Below are 19,318 nucleotides of genomic sequence, written 5' to 3' on the forward strand. Positions count from 1 at the left end.
GCGAAGATCATTTTTTATGACTTCCACTTCTCGATCCCGGCCCGGAAAAGTGACCGACCCAATGAAAGAAAGGGTTTATGAGCCCTAGCCCTGTAAGCCCACACCTGTGTAGAGTAGATCGTTCAACACCTGCGGCACAAACCCATTTTTGACCAATTGGTCCGTATATCATAGGCGACCGAACGGCCGCCCCCCGTCTTACTAGACCAACCTGCTATAATTATTCCATAAACACCTAGCGAAGATATGGCAAACAAATAAAGTAGCCCTATGTTCGGATCTGACAATACCATACCATAATCAAAAGGTACAACGGCCCAAGCGACCAGACTTAACATAAATGTAGCCACTGGAGCCATTCTAAAAAGGGAGAAATTAGCACTACTTGGTGAAATAGGTTCTTTTAGAATCAATTTAAAACCATCTGCTAGAGGTTGTAACAATCCGAACGATCCCACTACATCAGGACCCTTTCGACGTTGCACAAAAGCCATTACTTTACGTTCAGCTAGCACTAAAAAGGCTACTCCTAGTAGAAGTGGTAGAATTAAACAAAGTATTTCCGCTGGAACAGCTATGTACGTTTTCGATTTTCTATTCACTCATGATCGGGCCTGACCTGGTCGACCCGATCAAACTATTGAACTTATGATCTGGCCTGGTTGACCCAATCATGATATTGAAGGATGGGACCTTTTCTCGATAAACTCCGGATCCCGAGAAGTTTTGAAGATGGTGCTCCTGTTACGTTACTTCGAATGGAATCCTCACTTGACTAAGCATAAGCGAAAAACGTGGCTGAGAGTAAGCAATCCCCTTTCCTAGTGGTTGAGTCATGATCAGAAATATTGCGAAAGAAAGTGAAATGTCCTATCGTCGTCCCAATTTGGGTAATCCACGATGTCTTCATTTTATGTACCCATCTTTACTCGTTTTCGGTGTATCGATAGTTCGTTGTACTACACTTTGAACTAACCTAGAGTAGAGGCCGTGCTTAGGAAAAAATCGATATCAGTGAAGTAATCCCGGAACTCTAGAAATCGTGAAGAATTTCTTCCATTTTGTTCAATATCGCGAATATAGCGGAAAAGGGCCCCCTCTAGAACATTCCTTTGAATGGAATTGTTCATTGGGTTCGACTTGTTGTTCGAAAAAATCGAAAGCAGTCTCTCGTATGTTATTGTAAGGTGATTCATTCATAATATTTATTATGTGCGGTTTCAAGATGCTAAAAAAGTATATTTTGTAATCGGCTTTTGAGCTCCATTATGTGTACTTCATCAATTTAGGAATTATGGACTTGGCGGTAGTGGTCAATACTAACTGCACCGTCTAAATGCTCCCTGACCAAGTTAGCGTACTCGCCAGGGTTGAGTTGAGGGCCCGTGCGCTAATTGGGCTTCGAGGTTGGCTTGGCTATACGCGAAAAAAGCTCGCTTTCTACTGATCTGCGGCCTGTTCTGTCCTAAACAGTTCCTGAATGTTATTTGTTTCATAGGAAGATTCCAAAAGCACATTGATGCCGAAAGAATCTTCGGAACCGGTGGAGAGGCTATTCTGATTGAAGGCTAGACAAATAACATGACTGAGGTATGTAAATCAAACCAGTGAAATAGCTTTATAATATTAGATAGATATAGAATATCAAAAGCAAAAGCCTGATAATGGGTTTCAAACACGAAAGAAGAAAAGAAAAAAGAAAATTATAGCTTTCTTTTTTTTTGGTGCGTGCTTTTCGCCTGCCTTCCCGACCACGGATAGGCTACGGGGCTTTGCACTTCGGCCCCTGTGAATACCACATCAAGGTGACAGGATTCGAACCTATGGCCCTCTGTACCCAAAACAGATGCGCTGACCAGACTGCGCTACACCTCGTCTCCCCCCCGGAACATATGGTATGGATCTACCCGATCGAAAAAGACTCGAACCGCAGTCGCCCACCCCGCGGCACAGGGAGGCGAGAACCACCGCTTTTAGGAAATAAGCCTACAATTTTATTTGATTCTCGTCTCGTTTCACTTGCATTTTCTTTCGGAATGACTTGATCGTTCTGAGAGTGGAATCGAACCACTCACTCCGGAAGGATTTAGAGTCCAAAGGGCCCAGCGAAAGAAGTCCCACGCCAGCAGCCTGCCAGAACCATTAATACAGGGTTTGATCCACTGAACACCCACACAATCTCGATTTGACAGATCATCGCCATCTCTTTGGACATGCATGTGTTAAGCAAATGGACTGAACTGAATGAAGAGTGATGTCACATCGCATTTTCGATCTTAGGCGAACGATGGGTTACCGGGTCTACGACCTCGCAAGGCACTACTGTAGACCTCTTTGGGCCAGACGCTTTCTCAATCAAAAATGGAAAGAAGGAGTGAGTCTATCACCTACGTCATTTCTCAAGCAAAAATGGAAGCATTAAGTCATCGTTCCGTCATACAACATCTAAGGTCATCCCTTACGACTTCCCTACATCACCCTTCTAAGCTCCTTTGCCCTATGACAAAAGTCTACTTTGAATGAATGATCATTTTACGGTTCGATTCCGGCTCGTGACATGAAGAAGAAGTCCCAAACAGGGATCAGATGAGTTTGCACAGCGTTACTTTTTGTTCTTCGTTGACGGAAAATCAAACGGTTCCCGGTCTTTTCAGAAGACTATGCTTACTTTCTTTTCTCTTACCGGTCTTTTCAATCAAGGAAATGTATTCCGTTCCTCGAATCGGGACTTTCTTTGTCGAGGATCTCTGGTACTCCATCGAGTTTCCGTTTCTTCTTCTAATGGCTGTGTCCGTCTAAGGTGGCTGGCTATTTGAGCGATTTAAGTATCGCGGTTGTCTTGAGCTCTGGATTGATGGACGGGGCTGGGTTCAATTTCAACTCGGAGATAGCCGGGTCTATAGCTATAGTAAGAGCCGCTTTGTGAACAGCATCGGATAACATAGCAAGGGTAGCCGCAATAGAGCAATTATGCCTTAAGCCCAAAACTCTTCCTTTCGGGGAAGGAAGAAAAGACTTTTCTTATTCCAAGCCAGCTACGGGACAAGTGAAACGGGCAGTTAGTTCAGTGAGGACAGCAGTTCCAGCAAAGACAGTGGAATGGTAAAGCTGTTCATTCTCAACGGGAAAGGATTTCTCTATTGCAACGGGGCTAGTTTCAACAAGGTGAGCAAAGCTAGATACTTAGGCTTGTCCAGTTGTTCCACCAACCCCTGCTCCCGACCCAGGTACATTCTTCTTGGCAGCTCAAGACCTTTCTTGTTCCTTGCTCCCGTGGATCGATACTAGTTACTTACCTTTAATCTTAGCTTAGTGTCTTTTACCTAACCTACTCGCTCGCCGAGCTTTTTTTATCTTGGTTATTGGCTTTTTTACTCAAGTTAGAGCTTTTCTTTCCTGGCTTTTTCACTCGAGTTGTTCGCTTGGCTTTAGCTCATTTTTTTGTCCATTTCTTCTCTTTACAGATCCCCTCGAAGTATCCAGAAGAATGGCAATGCAAAATAATAGCAATAGTCGTCTCGTAGGTGCTGGTGAAAGAATAGCTTATGGGGCTGGAGTCAAAGGAGCTTTCATAGACATAGAAATCATAATAGAAAGAGCAGGCCTGCGAGCAGCGAGTGCCCTTTGTAAGTTGCGAGCCTGCCTGTCAAACCATAGGCGCCTTACCGCCCCCCCTTTCTTTTTTGAATTAGAAAGAAGGGGATGAAAGACAAAGAAAGAGATCAGGTTATTTATGATCGGAGAAAAGGAAGGGGCGTGGTTGATGTGTCACTGGGAACCCGTAGGAAGGGGAGACGACCGGCCTCATTCACATCTGAAATCGCCAACATGAACACAAACGAAATCGTCGAATTTCGTATAGAAAGAAAAGGAACCACTTCTATTCTCTTCTCTTTTCTTAGGTATATGAAGAATTGCTTTTTGGTCCCTTTCGTCCAGTGGTTAGGACATCGTCTTTTCATGTCGAAGACACGGGTTCGATTCCCGTAAGGGATATTACTTCATCCTGGCCTTCAAATCGTTGGTGCTGATTATCATATAATCTCCTTGCTTTGGAGTGAAGAAAAGAAGTTCGATCAGTTCATTCAATTAGGAAGCGTCAGACTAGGCCTTTCTTTCAACGAATGTCTCATTCTAATCTACCTACCCGGATCCCTTTGCTACTAAGCGAGCCAACTATCTATCGACAGACCCATCAGCTTTGCACTTAACTAACCCATTTATTTCCAACAGTTTGACGCCCCATTCCTCGTTTTCCCACTTGTACTTCTATGCCTTGCCCCATAGAGAGGAGTCTTCTTTCTTCGGAAAAACGGCTGAATTCGATTAAGTATTCCCATAGAGAAAAAAGCCCACTAATAACTGGAGCTGGAGGTAGTAGCCCTTCCTCTTTGGTCTAGTTGACCGCAGCACCCATTGCCGAAAGCAGCTCATACGGGGGTATTTCCTTGGCCAACGCTTCTAGTAGGAGGCATATTCCTTTCTCCCGAGGGTGAGGTTTCTCACTTTTGCCTATGGCTGGCATAACCAAATCTAGAGCGGAGTGAGCCAATCCATTTGTAACCGTTTCAAAGTCTTCTGCGGCATCTTCTGGATCAGAATCTCCTGCTCAACCGAGAATGAATTCATTTTCATTGTATTATGTGGCAGTCCCACTACTTTCAACCATGGAAGCGAATCGATGATCCTGTCCAGAGTATCTTTATGAAGAATATCCTAGCCTAGTCATAGCTTTCTTTGTAAATGATCTCTCCTCTGCATCGCTGGAAAAGTTCTCAACCGGATTATCGGAGAACAACCGCACTCAACCAAGAACTTCCCCTTCCCCCATTTCCCTGTCTTCGCTATTTTGCTTTTCTACTGCTTGCTCCCCGAGCTCCCTATCCGAGTAAGTCCTACCTTCCTGGTTGGCAAGTAGTAAACCCTACTTCCCTTTCAAATCCTTGATTTGATCATCTTCATTCCATGGTGGACGGAGGAAAACTAGTTACAAATGTTCTTTGCTCGTGATACTTTGAATTGAAAGAGGAACGCTTGCAACGATAGCCCTTGTCAAGCAAAGCATCCTAGTGTGAAAAAGCAAGAAAATGCACTGACTGGCCCTGCCTTCAGCCGTACTCTCCTTTCATCTGGGTGGGTACTAGTTTGAAAGCAGGAACTCGGAAAGGAGGCACGGTTTTAGCAAGAAGCAAGGAATTCCAATTCATAGGAAAGCCAGCCCTTCGAAGAAAACGGAAGTGCTAGCAACGAAAGCAGCAGGGCCACGAATCGGATTAACAGATAGGGATCAGGTTGTTGTTGAAGTTCAGTAAAGAGCAGGGCCAAGCCAAGCCGGATTAGCAGAAGAAAAAAAGAAAGAGAAGGGATACCCTTGCATCCCTTCTCTTTCCATTTTCAATATTACAGATTATCTAATCTTTGTTGCTGCTTAGGACTAGGCGAACATCAGATGAGATGAAAGCTAGTACTACCTCATACGATACGGTGAAGAAATTCTAATCTGCTCTAGAAAACCACTTTTCATGTTCCAGATATAGCACGTAGGTTGTGACTCCACATGGGGAGCTGAGGGACATAACATGATAATAGAAGGTCATCCTAGGTAGAGCTGTAGCACAGATCCACGGAGCGGGAGGTAAGAGGAAAAGAAAAGAATACCACCATAAAAGAAAATTGTGCCCTCTTGAGCCCTAAACCTAGGAGCAATGGTTTCTCTCCTTCCCAAACTGCAACCGCAACCAGTTCTAATTCAAACAGTGTGGTGGAGTTCAATCAGAAACTCTCCTTCATCCCTCTTCAAATGCATTCCTCACTACGAGATTGAATATGTTTTCCCAGCCTCCCACCAGTAGGCGAATCCCTCCAACCAATGACTACACTACCTTGGTTATCCGCTTTCATGTCTTGGATTGAGCTTTCTAACTCTTATTATAGTTGGGTGGGCGGAAAGAAAGGACAAGATTCCTGCTTCGTTCAAAGTCCTAGTCCTGTCTCCTGATATCTCGCCCGCTATTTCTATCTCCGCTAAACCTAGTCACTTGGCTAGCTATACTTCTATAGGAACTATCTAAGCTATACTTTACTTGACATGACTGCCTATCCTGGAACTAAAAGTCTTAAATACGTCTCTCTTGGCTACCCGTGACTTGCGTTGACCTATCCCTACTACTTGGTTATTAGCTTACCCTTTTATACCTATTAGAAACCCTAGCTAGCTTGTAAACACCTATCTCGTGCTTTACTTCTATACTGACCTAAACGTGAACTGAACAATATGCCTACCTTTTTTATGTTTCTCAACAATAAGCATCCCGTGGTGACAACAAACCATATGCCAACAAACAACTCCTTAAAATGCTTATATGTATACAGCTTGGCCTTGCTATTCACAAATGTCTATCAGCTTCTCCTGCTTCTATACTTGCCTATCTGTGACATGACCTATTCCTACTTGCTTTGTCAACTACTTTACGATACTTAACTTAACTTTACGATACTTTACTTTATCCCCAGACCTATAAACAATGGGTCTCAATTCGGGAGGAAGAACCGGTAAATTGTACATACGAATGTCAATCTTCATTTAATACACTGGTAGGGGTCGATCAGGCAAATCCCAAAGCCCCGAACTGCTCTACTGATCTTCTCTCTCTTCAGACTCACTGAACCAGACTCCTTTTGCACTGAGAACACAATTAAGAACCCTCCTTCTCACATCACAAGAAGGCAAACCTTGTACGTTGATCGAATCTTCTTTCGCATCCAGAAGAGAGGCTGTGGGCTATCCGAGAGAGTGGTTCAGGTGACTACCGGAGTCATTGATTAAGCAGGTCAGATGGGCTTAGTAGGGCTCGAACCTACAATATCACCGTTATGAGCGGTACGTTTCAACCAATTAAACTATAAGCCCAATCGGATCTCTACATGCCGGGAAGAGCGGACAGAAAGAGGAGACCCTTTGCTCTATCTCCTTCTTCCTCTTCCCGGGGCCCCGGAGGGCAAGCCCTATTAAAGAAGCTAAGTGACTTTCGTCACTCAAGTAGTGAGTTTGAGAGTGGCCGTTAGGGCGACCACTTGTACTTCTAGGCCTTGGCGACCTATAGTCTTGTTACGCAACACAGCTTCACTCGATTCAGTAAATCAATAGTTCAAACCAGCCCACTAATAGCTTAGATAGTGGCCCTTCCACTTTGGTTTGGTATAGTTGACCCTACCTATTGACTCAAGGTAAGACCTCTGACTCAAGGTTCATAGGAAGGGGGAACCCAGACGTAGTGGGATGTAGGCTTCAGTTGTTTTGGTACTTTTGCACTACCTACGTCTTATTATTTATTTTGTAACCGGCTTTTCACCGGCAGGTCAGTAGGCCTTTTAGAAGGCGAACAAACGAAAGTTCTCCGCGGGCGCTAGCGCTATCTTGTTCGCTTTTGTCAACTGAAGTCGCGCGTAGCGCCAACTAACTGATAGCTGATAGAGCGCGGAGCCCCGAGTCTAAGCGAGCAGAGCCATTTCTTTGTCGTCAAAAGAAAAAAAAAGTACTAAAGGCGAAGGGCATTCTGTTGTACAGCTACTTTGGTTTTGGTATAGTTACAAAGGTAACCGGTAGGTGACTGTTGAATCGACAGTAGTTACGAAAGGGGGAAATAGCTCAGTTGGTTAGAGTGCTGGTCTGTCACGCCAGAAGTCGCGGGTTCGAACCCCGTTTTCCCCGCACGATCTTCCTCTTCCTGCCCGACTCATTTTGTCTTCACTGGAAGCTGCTGATCCCAGCGTAGCATTCAAGACAATTGTTCCTTCTTCGGTCTCCCTCCACCCCCTTCGTTTGTTGTGGGTCGCGTCTCACCGCAGGCACTTAATGAAAATGAATGAGTGAAGATCTTCCTTCCCCCCTTGTGTCTTACCAAGGACTGAGTTCCCACTTGTGGCGAAAAAAAAGTATACCATCCCACCCGGCCTCCCCCCGGGGGGTTAAGGTTCCTCTCGGAGACTGCCAGTCTACAAGAAGCTGGCAGAGCTTTAGCCATTGGACCACATCCATCCATCCTCCTACCTAAACAGTGACGCCTTTTCTTGTTCGTTCTTCGAATTACGCTAGTGGAGACTAATTCCTTCCGGCTAATGAAGATACTACCCCAGTCTTCCCATTCATTCCCAGTGGATCCTTTTCATTGAACGAACCAAGTTCACCTATACGAGAGTGAGGAATAGAAATCCTACAATCAACTTCCCACTTTTTATGTCCCGTTTGACGATTCTGCTGCGTCTTTAGAAAAGAAAAAGGAGAAGGACAGGGTCAGAAAAGCGATAACTATCAATTCGAATTCAGAATGAATCAAATCTCCCCAAGTAGGATTCGAACCTACGACCAGTCAGTTAACAGCCGACCGCTCTACCACTGAGCTACTGAGGAAGAACGGACTTAAGGAAGCTGACTCTCGTTCTTTGGACCAACCAACCGAAAAGAAAAAAAGTTAGTCACTTTTTCTCTTTTCCGGGAGAAAGGGTGACGATAGCAATCCCCTTTGCCTCCCCGGCCGGGGAGCCCCCAGGACAGGACAAGGGGGGCGGCGGGGATTAATAAAGAATGGGTTGGCAAATATCTCACTTAATGGTGGGAGGGGAGTATTTAGTCTTAGTCTGCCTTTAGGTTAGGGTTTTATTTGAAATCTAAATAGAAATGCCTCCTAGAAATGAAATAGCTGAATTCTTTATCCTTAAAAGACTGGAATCCCTCCAACCAATGACTACTCAACCTTTATCACAATCTCAACTGCTTTCCACAGAAAGTATTACCTGAGGTTGAACATTTATCCCTTCAACCTGATTGCCTTAAACATTCATAGCTAACAGTTGACATCGTCTTTCCTTAATAAAAGAAGTAAACTATTTAACGGTTTTAGTTTGTCAGCTTTCACCACTTCTGTTTTGTCTTCCTCGACTATACATTCTCTTACTCCAAAAGGGTCTAACCCAGACAGAGATTACTTTTCGATAACACACCTAGTTCGGGGGTTGATTAACAGGAAAGCCCGCGGCCTACCACTACGAATTTATAGCTATAAAGGGTCACAGTATGAAACTGCTACCCATTTGATGCACAAGGATGCTATGGTTAAAGCTAATATCTACTCAGCTGTTCCCCGACTTAGGCTATATAATCCATCTTAGGTACAGTAACCTAGACTCGAACTCACTATACAGGAAACCAACCGTTCAACGAAATGTGTGCTCAATTTATTAGAATACGCTTGTAAATCCTCTTCTAAATTCTTACTGTAAAAGAATAAGGGAAACAGTCATTGTTGAATCTGCATGGAACCCTATATGAATAATCATTATTGTATTCTACCAAACATCTTATGGGGTTGGTAAAACCAACGCATTGGTAGCTATAAAGCTTGCTACCATGATGGCAGTGCCGACACTCGCTTCATAGCAACATTATTATCCATGTTCTCGGCTTGGTTAACGTTAAAAACCTCCGTAAAGGAAAGGTTGGATCATTCATAAATGTACTAAGATAAGAACAGTATTCACTATGTCTTTATTGATCAAGAAAGTCACCCTCTTGTAACCATTAATAACGGCTTCTGGGTTCTTAAAAGCATTCAAATTTGCCAATGGGTGAGCTATTTCTTGGGGGATAATAAAAGGGTTATCACACTGAACATACCTGTACCAAACTACAACTCCTATCCCCATTAATACAAGGATATTAAACATACCCCAGACAAACTTATTGTTTGATTTGTTAAAAGTGCAAGTTCTAACTTGCGTTATAGCACTAGAAAATACTGTATTGTATCCAACAAAATACCTTTCAATCCTCGGCCCACTTCAGTTTTCGTGATAAAAACTCATTATGGGGATAGTCTGCCCCTTCATATATAGTATCAATAACAGGATCTCTTATTGGATCGTCTCTAAGATCTCCTAACCTCTCCCATGCATTTTTAGCTACTAAACGAATGTTTGTATTTTTTTGAGATAATATCTCACCGTCGTAAATAAGGGTTTGACCGCAGCATGTTAAAACATGAGGCAATTCATGAAACTCTTCTATCAAATCATATACATTCGAGACTCCATATAGGTCTATCTATATAGTATAGTAACTGAAAGCAGTCTCATTGGTGTATTCCATTTGTGGTAATACTTTATATTCATTATGGAAAACTCTATCGCACAGCTTCTTAGCAAGTAAAGATTGCTTATACATGTTGATTTTAGCAAAGCTGTTAAGAATGCTCTCTTCATCAGTTTGCAACATATGTTTGATATTGCTGTAGTTTTGGGTAAGTCCGACCTTGAAGAATAATCCGACCATGAGGAGTATGGAGTGTTTGCCATGTTTTGTATCTTTTCAGTTGTTCTATTTATGGATTTATTGGGATTTTCCATGAGTTTAGTTGTATCTACCCGATTGTGGTATCCCCACCTCTATCCTTGTAATTGGTCAGAGAGATACAACTCTATTAAAAGAAAATAACCCGAGATTTTGACCCTAAAGAAAAAGAAGTGTCTCTATTTAGAGATTTATCTACTTAGATTTAGATTTAGATTAAAAAATAATACTCCTTCTATATTATTCTAGAATATGTATCCCAATCCATCTCGAGTAATTTGTATCAATACCTATTCGGTAGATCCTTTTTTCTGTGCCAGGAACCAGATTTGAACTGGTGACACGAGGATTTTCAGTCCTCTGCTCTACCAACTGAGCTATCCTGACCATTTCTTGTGCATCATCCTAGTAGAGTACGTACTTGTATCTATGTGGGACTAAAAAAGAAAAAAGTATTCTAAAATTGGACTTAGTAAATGTCAGGATAATGATAATGACTTACTTAATAATAGGGATTACTTGCCTATACTATACTATAATATGTTCATTTGTATGAATGGGATAAGATCCAAAGAAGTAAGTTCGGATCCGTTTGTGAAAGAGTAGAATAAGAAAGATAGTGAATCTTGTTTGAACCATTAATGAAAAATAGAGGTTGGTACAATAGTATAGTATAGTTAGGAAGTAAAATGGGCTTTTTATTGGGGATAGAGGGACTTGACTTGAACCCTCACGATTTTGAATAGAAAGTCGACGGATTTTCCTCTTACTATAAATTTCATTGTTGTCGGTATTGACATGTAGAATGGGATTCTCTCTTTATTCTCGTCAGACTTGAACCTAACGAAGAAAGAATGAGGAAGAAAAAGATATCGTGATGTACGTCTAAAAACGGAAACTTAAGAACGCTTTTACCAAACCAAGAAAGCGTATCACTTTTCAATTGATTGGATCATCATAAGATCGACTGTGTTTCACCTCCCAACCCACACCGGGTTATGTTCCTCAATTCCAACAAGGGTATAATCAGCCGCCCCGGCACATCGACCGGCTCAACCCATGACGAGCCACCTTCACCAAAGCAGCTACAACCTCCCTATTAAAGTGACCCCCGGACCTATACCATACCCTTTTAGAATCTCCGCAAATTGCCAATTACCATTCCCAGGCTAGACCGATTAAAGAAACTAAATTCATACCCATCCTCTGGTCTAAAGAAGAGTTTTTTTTACTTTACTTAACTTTACATTAGAGACCTAATTCAAGGCGCCGCATCTCAGCCCTTCTCAATAGAATCCATGTGCCATTGCCTGAATGTCAATCAGCCCCTCCTGTCCGAAAAGAAGCATATCCGAATAAAGCAAGGTAACCCACAAAGCATTTTTAGCTATTAAGGACTGACTTCAAAAGGCTCAAAAAAACTGGAATCAGTTGGAGGAAACTAAGGGCCAGGTTCACATTATCAGTGAGCGCGGATAAGAACGTTTCCTGGAATTCCACATCCCATATTGACTCTACCATCCCGGCACGTTGGCCACTAAGTCCAATCTGACCTATCTCAAATAAGATCTTTTAGGATAAATTTTATAGGCATCCCTCGCACTTTGTTTCGCTAGCAGCAGCCCGGACTCGTATGCCAGTGCTCGCTATCCAGCCAGTCTAAAGAGTTCGCCTAGAAAGAACTTCTCACTTCCAGGCTTAGCGGCTGACCTATGAACCACTTCTACTGGTGGCTGCTACTGCTATCAATCGTATAATAGACTGACTCCTTTTTCGCAAAGCGGAAAGAAACATCCCAAGTCAACATTGCCAAAAGTGGACCACTTCTGCTTGATACTTGCTTGCCAATCCTTTACTCTTTTTGTTCCGCCCTGGCATCTTTACCCGCCTACCAGAAATGTGTATCACAAGGTATGATGGGATTAGAACAGTTCCATGTCCATGCATTAAATTAAATGCCGCTCCAATCGATGAAGGGCACAAGATCTCGTCCTTGACATAGGAAAGCTCAATCTCTTAAAGACATAGCATTGAAAGAGTGAGTAAGAAGCATGAAATCCAGGCTTATCCTTTCTATGACTATGAACCAAGACTTATTTATAAAATAAATAGGTTTCTAAAATCAATAGGTGAGCTCCCTAGAGGAGTATTTTCTGTCCCTCGACCTTTGTCTTCAGACTACTTTTTCTATTTCATACAGACGACGAAAAAGAACTCGATTTTCCAGGGAAGGACAGCTGGAGGATAGGATCCTTTTTTCCGACATTTAGACGATAAAGTAACTGCTTTTCTCACTATTCTCAGAATGAGGGATTGGGATTGACCGGGACCTATTCTCTGGGAACTTCCGCCTCCTTAGCCAATCCACCTTATTCTTGATAGTTCGGTATGAATGGTATTCTTTTTAGTCTTAATCCTAATACTTCTATCATGGTATTAAATACCCTAGTACTGTTAGGAGAATGCCCAATAGCCCTTGAGCATGGAAGGAATGATACGAAAATAGCGAATTTGCTTATTAGGAGTAGAAGCACTTTTCGATAGTAAGATAGATATAGATCTAAAGGGCCTAGCAGTTCTTACAATACCAGTAGTAATAGATAGGATACCTTATGGAGATACCTTGAAAAAAAAAGACTAGTTAGAGTTTCTCAAAAAAGCTTAGGAAAGCAGGTTTAGGAAAGGAAGTTTCACCAGTGTCTAAGTAAGAAAAGTCAAGTTAGTCATCTAAGGAAAGCCTTGGGCGAAAGAAAAACCCTTTTCTCTGCGCATATTCCCTTTCTAGAGTATTATACTGTCAATAACTATCCTTTAGTTTCCTAAATCCCTTTTGCCTAAAGTATAATATCTGAAGTAGTAGATGCTACTGAAAGAGGTATGTCATAATCATAAGTAGTTACTTCTTCCATTTTGACTGTAATAGAGTTCAAGTAGTTGATAGCGCCAGTCTAAGTAGTTATCTCTGTTCTCTTTTGGAGATGTAGTAAACTATGCGTAAGCTGTATTTGACTATGGATAAGGAATAGTTCTTGCCTATCTATCCGGAGTATTTGCCTATTCCTAAGTAGTTATTCACTATCCATAACCTTTATCAGTATCTGACCTCTTGGGCAAGCCAAAATCAGTAATTCTTAAAAGCTAGTATCTTTACCTCTTTCTTTCCTCCGTCTAAGGCCAGTCATTTTCCTTCTCTGCGGTTGCTTATGGTGAGTGCTAATTCCTTCCAATTGCAGTCCTTCGAGGTTATATCCTATCCTGGTATATGAAAGAGAAGATCAATTCCTTAGGAGACAGGTATCGATGCTTGCCAGCAGGAGAAAGATCACTAGGTTCAGTCTCTGATCTGATCAATAGGGTTCCCTAGGTACATTCCGTTTTCTGGAAATCCTGCAGGGATAGTAGCTCCCTTTTCGAGGGCAAAAAAACTCGTTAGGCTATCCGAGATTTTCTCTTTTTTCCAGCTTTTTGGAGTTCAAATAAGGAGTGCCCGGCCATCTAAAGTGCCAGTAGTCTAAGTTCCCCTCCAGGCTGCAGGGTAAAGGGCAGACACAGGTTCAGAGCGAGGGGAAAGGATCAAGGGTGCGTAGTATGCTTCTTACCCGCCTTATCTGCTAGGTCTAGGATTGGTTTTGTTAACTAGAGATCTTTTCCTGGACGTTTACACCTATTCCATTTTTAAGCTAAGCTCATTTTCGAGTACTAAGCATAGCATATATATTACTTGCTACTTGCCAATATGTAGATAAGTGAGTGTAAAAAGTCAATGTCCGACCGTGGCTATTGAATCGTCGAGGTTGTGTTAGTGAGCTGCTCTTTGAGTCTACCTTTTACCCAAGGATGTAGTTGTCTATGCATAAAGATTGGAATTTCCCATCTTTTTCAGCTCTGCTCCCAAAAGAGAAAGGAGACTGAACACATTTCTATACCCGGACGATCAATTCAATTTAAGTATACGCATACCTTTTCCCACGATTCAGGAATAGCCATAGAGGACTACGTTTTATAGACGTACGAATCCTACGATACGCGCAAAAGCTATGAAACCATTAGGAAGGGCACAGCAGCCCCAGGCCGGCTCCTTCTTTTACCTTGAAAAACAGATAGGAACGGCAAATCCTTGTTGAAGAAGAGAGGTGAGCAAGAGTGAAGAGTAGAGCGCGCATGGGAAGTGCGGTCGCTATGAACGAAGTGGGATTAGATATGGATCTTCGAAATAAGAGTCTTTCTACTTTCTATAAGCTATAAGTGAATTATTGATCAAGAGATATGTGAAACTATGCTCTTAGAACACCTTCTTCCATGCTATTGAAGCAGGCGAACAGGCGAGTGAGTGAAGAGAGAAGCCATGCCTCTTTCGAGGTGAGGCAAGCGATGAACGAGTAGATGCTGCCCTTAGACCTATTCTCTCTTTCGGTAGCAGACACCGTGATGGGCTAGGCTAGGAAACCTTATTCGATACGATAGGACAGGTAAACAAAGCAAGGCCTGGGTCGAGAGCCAATTTCATATTCTCCGGTTCCATTCCTGATCTTCCTGTCATCGTATCTTGTGTAAGAATCGCTTTCAGGCTTCTTATCGCTTTCTCATCAGTGGCAGTTTTGTCTCCCGTCCCTACCGAACTATACTATTAGTAACTGATCAACTTACTGTTGGAGTTCTTAAGCATATCTTTTTCCATTATTAGTTCTATCTTCCGAGTGGACTAAGGCATCAATCTGAACTATAAGCCCTATCGCTTGGGAATAAATGCTTCCCTAGCTGCTTGCCGGAGAAAAACGAAGCCTTAGAAATTGTAAATGAATCCCTAAAAGCGGAGAAAGGCTTAAACCTATTCATCTATCCTATCCCTCGCTTGACTCTTCTCGGAAAAGGTTCTCGTTCCCATGAATCTTGATCTGCCTCCTGGCATTGATAGCGATTGATCGAATTCCTACTCTGGTTTGAGAAGCTTTTCAGTTTTCCTTATCACTGAAAAGAATTCAAAATACGTATATTTGGTACTAAATAAACCGCCTTCGCTGGCTAATCCCTATGTCTTGGTACTCTACCCTCCCATTCATAAGAGAGTGGTAGTTGTCACCGGAAGCAGGTGTGAGTTGAGTAAGTCTTGTCAACAACGCTTCGCACAACTAAATACTAACACACTGTTTACTTCTGTACTTCTCCACCGCCAAAACACAATGACTGATGCAATTCATACAGGCACGAGCGAAAAACGAGCTGAACGAGTGATCAGGTGCTTCGACCTCTCTTTCTACGGTTGGTTTCTGACATCGATCGAGATTCAACATTCAGTAGGTTTGCTTTGACGAGTTAAAGGTGGAAGCTTCGAAGCATCAGTGAAGAGAGTGACCCGGAGCCCATCCTTCCTGTACGCATTTCTGCCTTATTTTGAAAAGCAGCACGGGGACTTCATCTGCCCATGATTGATTCCCGGCTATGATTTATAAAAATCTTCGCTTCAAAAGCTTTCATTTCATTTTCTTCAAAGGCACATGCACTAGGTTACTTACGGAATCTCAAAGAAAGAGTCGTCCAGGAGCACTTCGTTAGATTTGCATGTGTTAAGCATATAGCTGAAGTAGCCTAAGCGCTTCAACCTGCTCGCTCTTACAAGACGAATCTCTTTCTATACGCAATTGAAACTAGAGTCTACTCCTTTCTGGTCTGAAATCTCAGTGGAGACGGTAAAGATTAGGTGCCTTTTTTCTTGACTATCCATCCCATTCAAAGCTTATCACACTTCTCCTTCCGATTCTTTTTCTTTTACTCCGCACTTTTGCTCTTTCGAGCCAAAATGAATGGGTCTTAGGGTGACTCCTCTTCTCCATGAGTAGGTAAACTCATGTACCACGCAGAGCCCCAACAGTTTACCCTCTTTTCTATTATTTTCCTCCACTAATTTTAGAATCCGCACATAATTGCGGAGTATTTGTAGTAGGTAGATAGAGGCAACGACACTTATACTCAGTAATATAGAAAAAAACTTAGCATTATCCGTCGCTGTCTGGTACACATAATGAAGAAACTCGATCATGGAAAAGATTGATTGATTTTGAAGCTCTGCTCCCAAAAGAGAAAGGGAGACTTAAAGATTGTGGGTTTGGTTTTTCCAAACAAAAGATAAATATTGGATAAGAAGTTCAACAATAAAACTTTCCTTCAGTAGGCTCGCTCCCGGTGGAGCCGCCAGCCCGCTCAGAAGTGGATTCGAACCCCCGACACCGTGGTTCGTAGCCACGTGCTCTAATCCTCAGAGCTACAGGCCCACCCCGTCTCCACAGGTCCCGGGATACCCCCCACCCTCACCTTTCTGAGGACTATAAAGCCTTCTCGAATTAGGTCTCTGGGTTCTAATAAGAAGGCCTCTCGAATTTGTTCTACGGTAGAAGCTTCTACCAAAGTTGTAGACCCGGATACTAATCTTTCACTCACTGAAAAGTGAAAACCTGTGACTATATCGTCCTGAAGACGGATGCGACGGGAAGAAGTGGCATTTAGAAGTGTTGCTGACTTGACATTTAGGTTTCGGCATAACAAAGCTTGCACTGTCTTTTCGCACTTAGGCGCACAGCGTGCCGCTGGTAATGATTCTACTACTTTTACGGTGCTGCAAATTCGCAAGCTGATCCGTAGATTAAGTAATCGTTGTTGTTCATTGGATTCCTCCAGAATGACTTCGTTAGGATTGAAGAATTGCTGCAATGATTCCTGAATAGACTCGATTCTCCCGTCGAGAGTTTCTTTGAAAGTCTTACCTAAACTCTTCCGACTTAATATGAGAAAGCCTATAAAACAACGAGCTACTATCATTTCTTCATTATAGATTGAGATCTTCTTCGGACTTGATGCACAAATAGATGGAATAGCAGCAAATAGCATATTTATACCCTTCATATCCATTCCACTAAATCTCATTGTGACTCTCCACTTTTATGATGAAGCTCTGCTCCAAGAGAAAGGGAGACTTTTTTTGTGGTTGGTTTTTCCAAAAAAAGAACATTCGAACAAATAGACTTGATTCCATGACAAGCAAAAATGCTAGCTTCCCAGTAACTGTAACGCATACACTGGAGCGTTTGTCCCATTGACGAAGGCCAATGAAACTATTCTACTAATTTTCTGAGGAGCAACTTGACATTTCTTCATGCAGCTCAAAAGCTCTAGCGGAATCGCCGCAGCATCCTGATATTTTCATATTCTATATGTGACCACATCAGGGATTAACCCTGGATCTCTTAGCCCACTGAAGATTTCCTCAGCTGAAGATATGCGTCCTTGCCCACAAATTCAATAAGCGAATTGAAAGATAGGACAGTTGGATCAACTCGGAAATCTCCTCACCTCAAATGAGTTCCTTATCACTGCATCAGATGCCACGCATGAGATTGTCCTTACCAATATCTTTACGCGCACCCAGCTTTGGTTACCCACACCACCAATGCAACTAATTTCTGATCCCAACTTCATTCCTTTTATTTATCCGCGTTATATCATTCGGGTAATCTTATCTCCACCTTCGTCAGAAGGCTTTGAAGTCGTGTTCCAACTGAACGGACCCACATTCGGATATTGCAAAGTACACGGCAATGCTTGGGCTGGCTACTAATTCAAGGATGATGAGTAGGATATTCACTCCATGCTCTTAGGGAGTTCTTTATGCTGTGCGGTTACCGCCTTGCCACTATAGATCTCGTTCCTGAGATGAAATTCACTGTTCTCAGTGTAGACTATGACACTGCCCCATAATGACCAAGGGATGAAACCGGCTTTTACATAACTCAGCAGTTCCTTTGTGTACTTGCAGACGCTGGTGACGATCTGTTGTTAGTTCTCATGAGCACAGAAACTGATAAAGTAATAATTTACCGGGGTTATAAAATGGGTGAAGCCCTCAAGCCTGGGATTCAGTGGAAGAAGTGAAATCAGTTCTCGCTTTGAGACTTCCAGATTGCACCGCAAGTAACGATGGAATGCAAGAAAGAAGACTCAGGAATGAAATCAATCAAACCTCCTACTCATACTACCCCCTCTTCCCGATAAGCCCTGTCTTCTTCTTCGCCATCGACTTTAACACGTAGTCCTGCCCGTGTGAAAGCTGTCAACACACCCCGCTCACTACGACGGTTCGACAACCCTACTACCATTCCCGTAAGGTGGGCGGGCTTCATGTAAGGTGGCCCTCTTCCGTATTGATAACGTAGATTTGAAGCACCTAGAAGGAGGAAAGTCACGAAGTCATCAGTAGGAGTAGTGAAAGCAATACGAATCAATGAATTGAGGGCAGTCGAAGCAGACAGTAAATTACTTGAAATAAAGATAAATAAGTGCTCGAGCAATTGATTATTAAGTAAGTAGGCGGCGTAGAAGGGGCGGTTCTACTTAAATGAAATGAATGGCTCGTTCATAAATCCACTCGCTTGGCAGCAGTCCATTCCTACCGTACTCCGGCTATTCTATCTGTCTGTGTATCGCGTAGAGCACGTACTATGAATCCAAGTTCCCTAGTGTCAGACTCAACTCAGTCTGGTAGTGTCCCTGGTCCTATCGAAGCAGCTACTTCATCCCTGGTGTAAGGGCTTGTAGCTTTCAATGTGTTCTTTCTTGCAGTAAAGTAAGGAACGATTGATCTCTCTTTTTTGAGGGACCATAGGCCTTAGGCTTAGTCCTAGAAGGTTGAATGCTTTCGCTACGCCCCGCATAATGAAACCTATGTCTTAGAATTTTGAATTCGCTTATATAAGCAATTATAAGATCCTTCCTCTATCTCATAGTCAAGTACGGAGTAGGAATCAATAACAATTGAATAAGACATAATTATTGCTGCATGCATGTTCACCTAAAGCATTTCTTACCACTTAAGTGAACGAGGGGGATATCAGTATTTTGACTGACGGCTGTTGTCTAATTATTGAAATAGAAACACTCCCTTCCAAATGCTATTGCCATTCTCCATTCCGGTCTGTAGCAACG

General features: G+C 42.6%; 6 non-coding genes and 1 pseudogene across 7 annotated transcripts; 2 read left to right on the plus strand and 5 right to left on the minus strand.

Annotated features, from left to right (window-relative positions):
- Positions 1 to 1,725: 1,725 nt before the first annotated feature.
- LOC118474450 (ATP synthase protein MI25-like) lies at positions 1,726 to 19,311 on the minus strand (annotated as a pseudogene). Its single transcript, XR_004854150.1, has one exon. The product of XR_004854150.1 is annotated as an ATP synthase protein MI25-like (transcript).
- On the minus strand, positions 1,801 to 1,875 carry TRNAP-UGG (transfer RNA proline (anticodon UGG)). Its single transcript has one exon. It is a non-coding gene; the product is annotated as a tRNA-Pro (tRNA).
- TRNAE-UUC (transfer RNA glutamic acid (anticodon UUC)) lies at positions 3,925 to 3,996 on the plus strand. The gene has a single exon. It is a non-coding gene; the product is annotated as a tRNA-Glu (tRNA).
- Positions 6,837 to 6,910, minus strand: TRNAM-CAU (transfer RNA methionine (anticodon CAU)). The gene has a single exon. It is a non-coding gene; the product is annotated as a tRNA-Met (tRNA).
- Positions 7,638 to 7,711, plus strand: TRNAD-GUC (transfer RNA aspartic acid (anticodon GUC)). Its single transcript has one exon. It is a non-coding gene; the product is annotated as a tRNA-Asp (tRNA).
- Positions 8,339 to 8,410, minus strand: TRNAN-GUU (transfer RNA asparagine (anticodon GUU)). The gene has a single exon. It is a non-coding gene; the product is annotated as a tRNA-Asn (tRNA).
- TRNAF-GAA (transfer RNA phenylalanine (anticodon GAA)) lies at positions 10,660 to 10,732 on the minus strand. The gene has a single exon. It is a non-coding gene; the product is annotated as a tRNA-Phe (tRNA).
- Positions 19,312 to 19,318: the final 7 nt, after the last annotated feature.

Source organism: Zea mays, unplaced genomic scaffold, assembly GCF_902167145.1.
Source record: "Zea mays cultivar B73 unplaced genomic scaffold, Zm-B73-REFERENCE-NAM-5.0 scaffold_279, whole genome shotgun sequence".
NCBI classification, from domain to species: Eukaryota; Viridiplantae; Streptophyta; class Magnoliopsida; order Poales; family Poaceae; genus Zea; species Zea mays.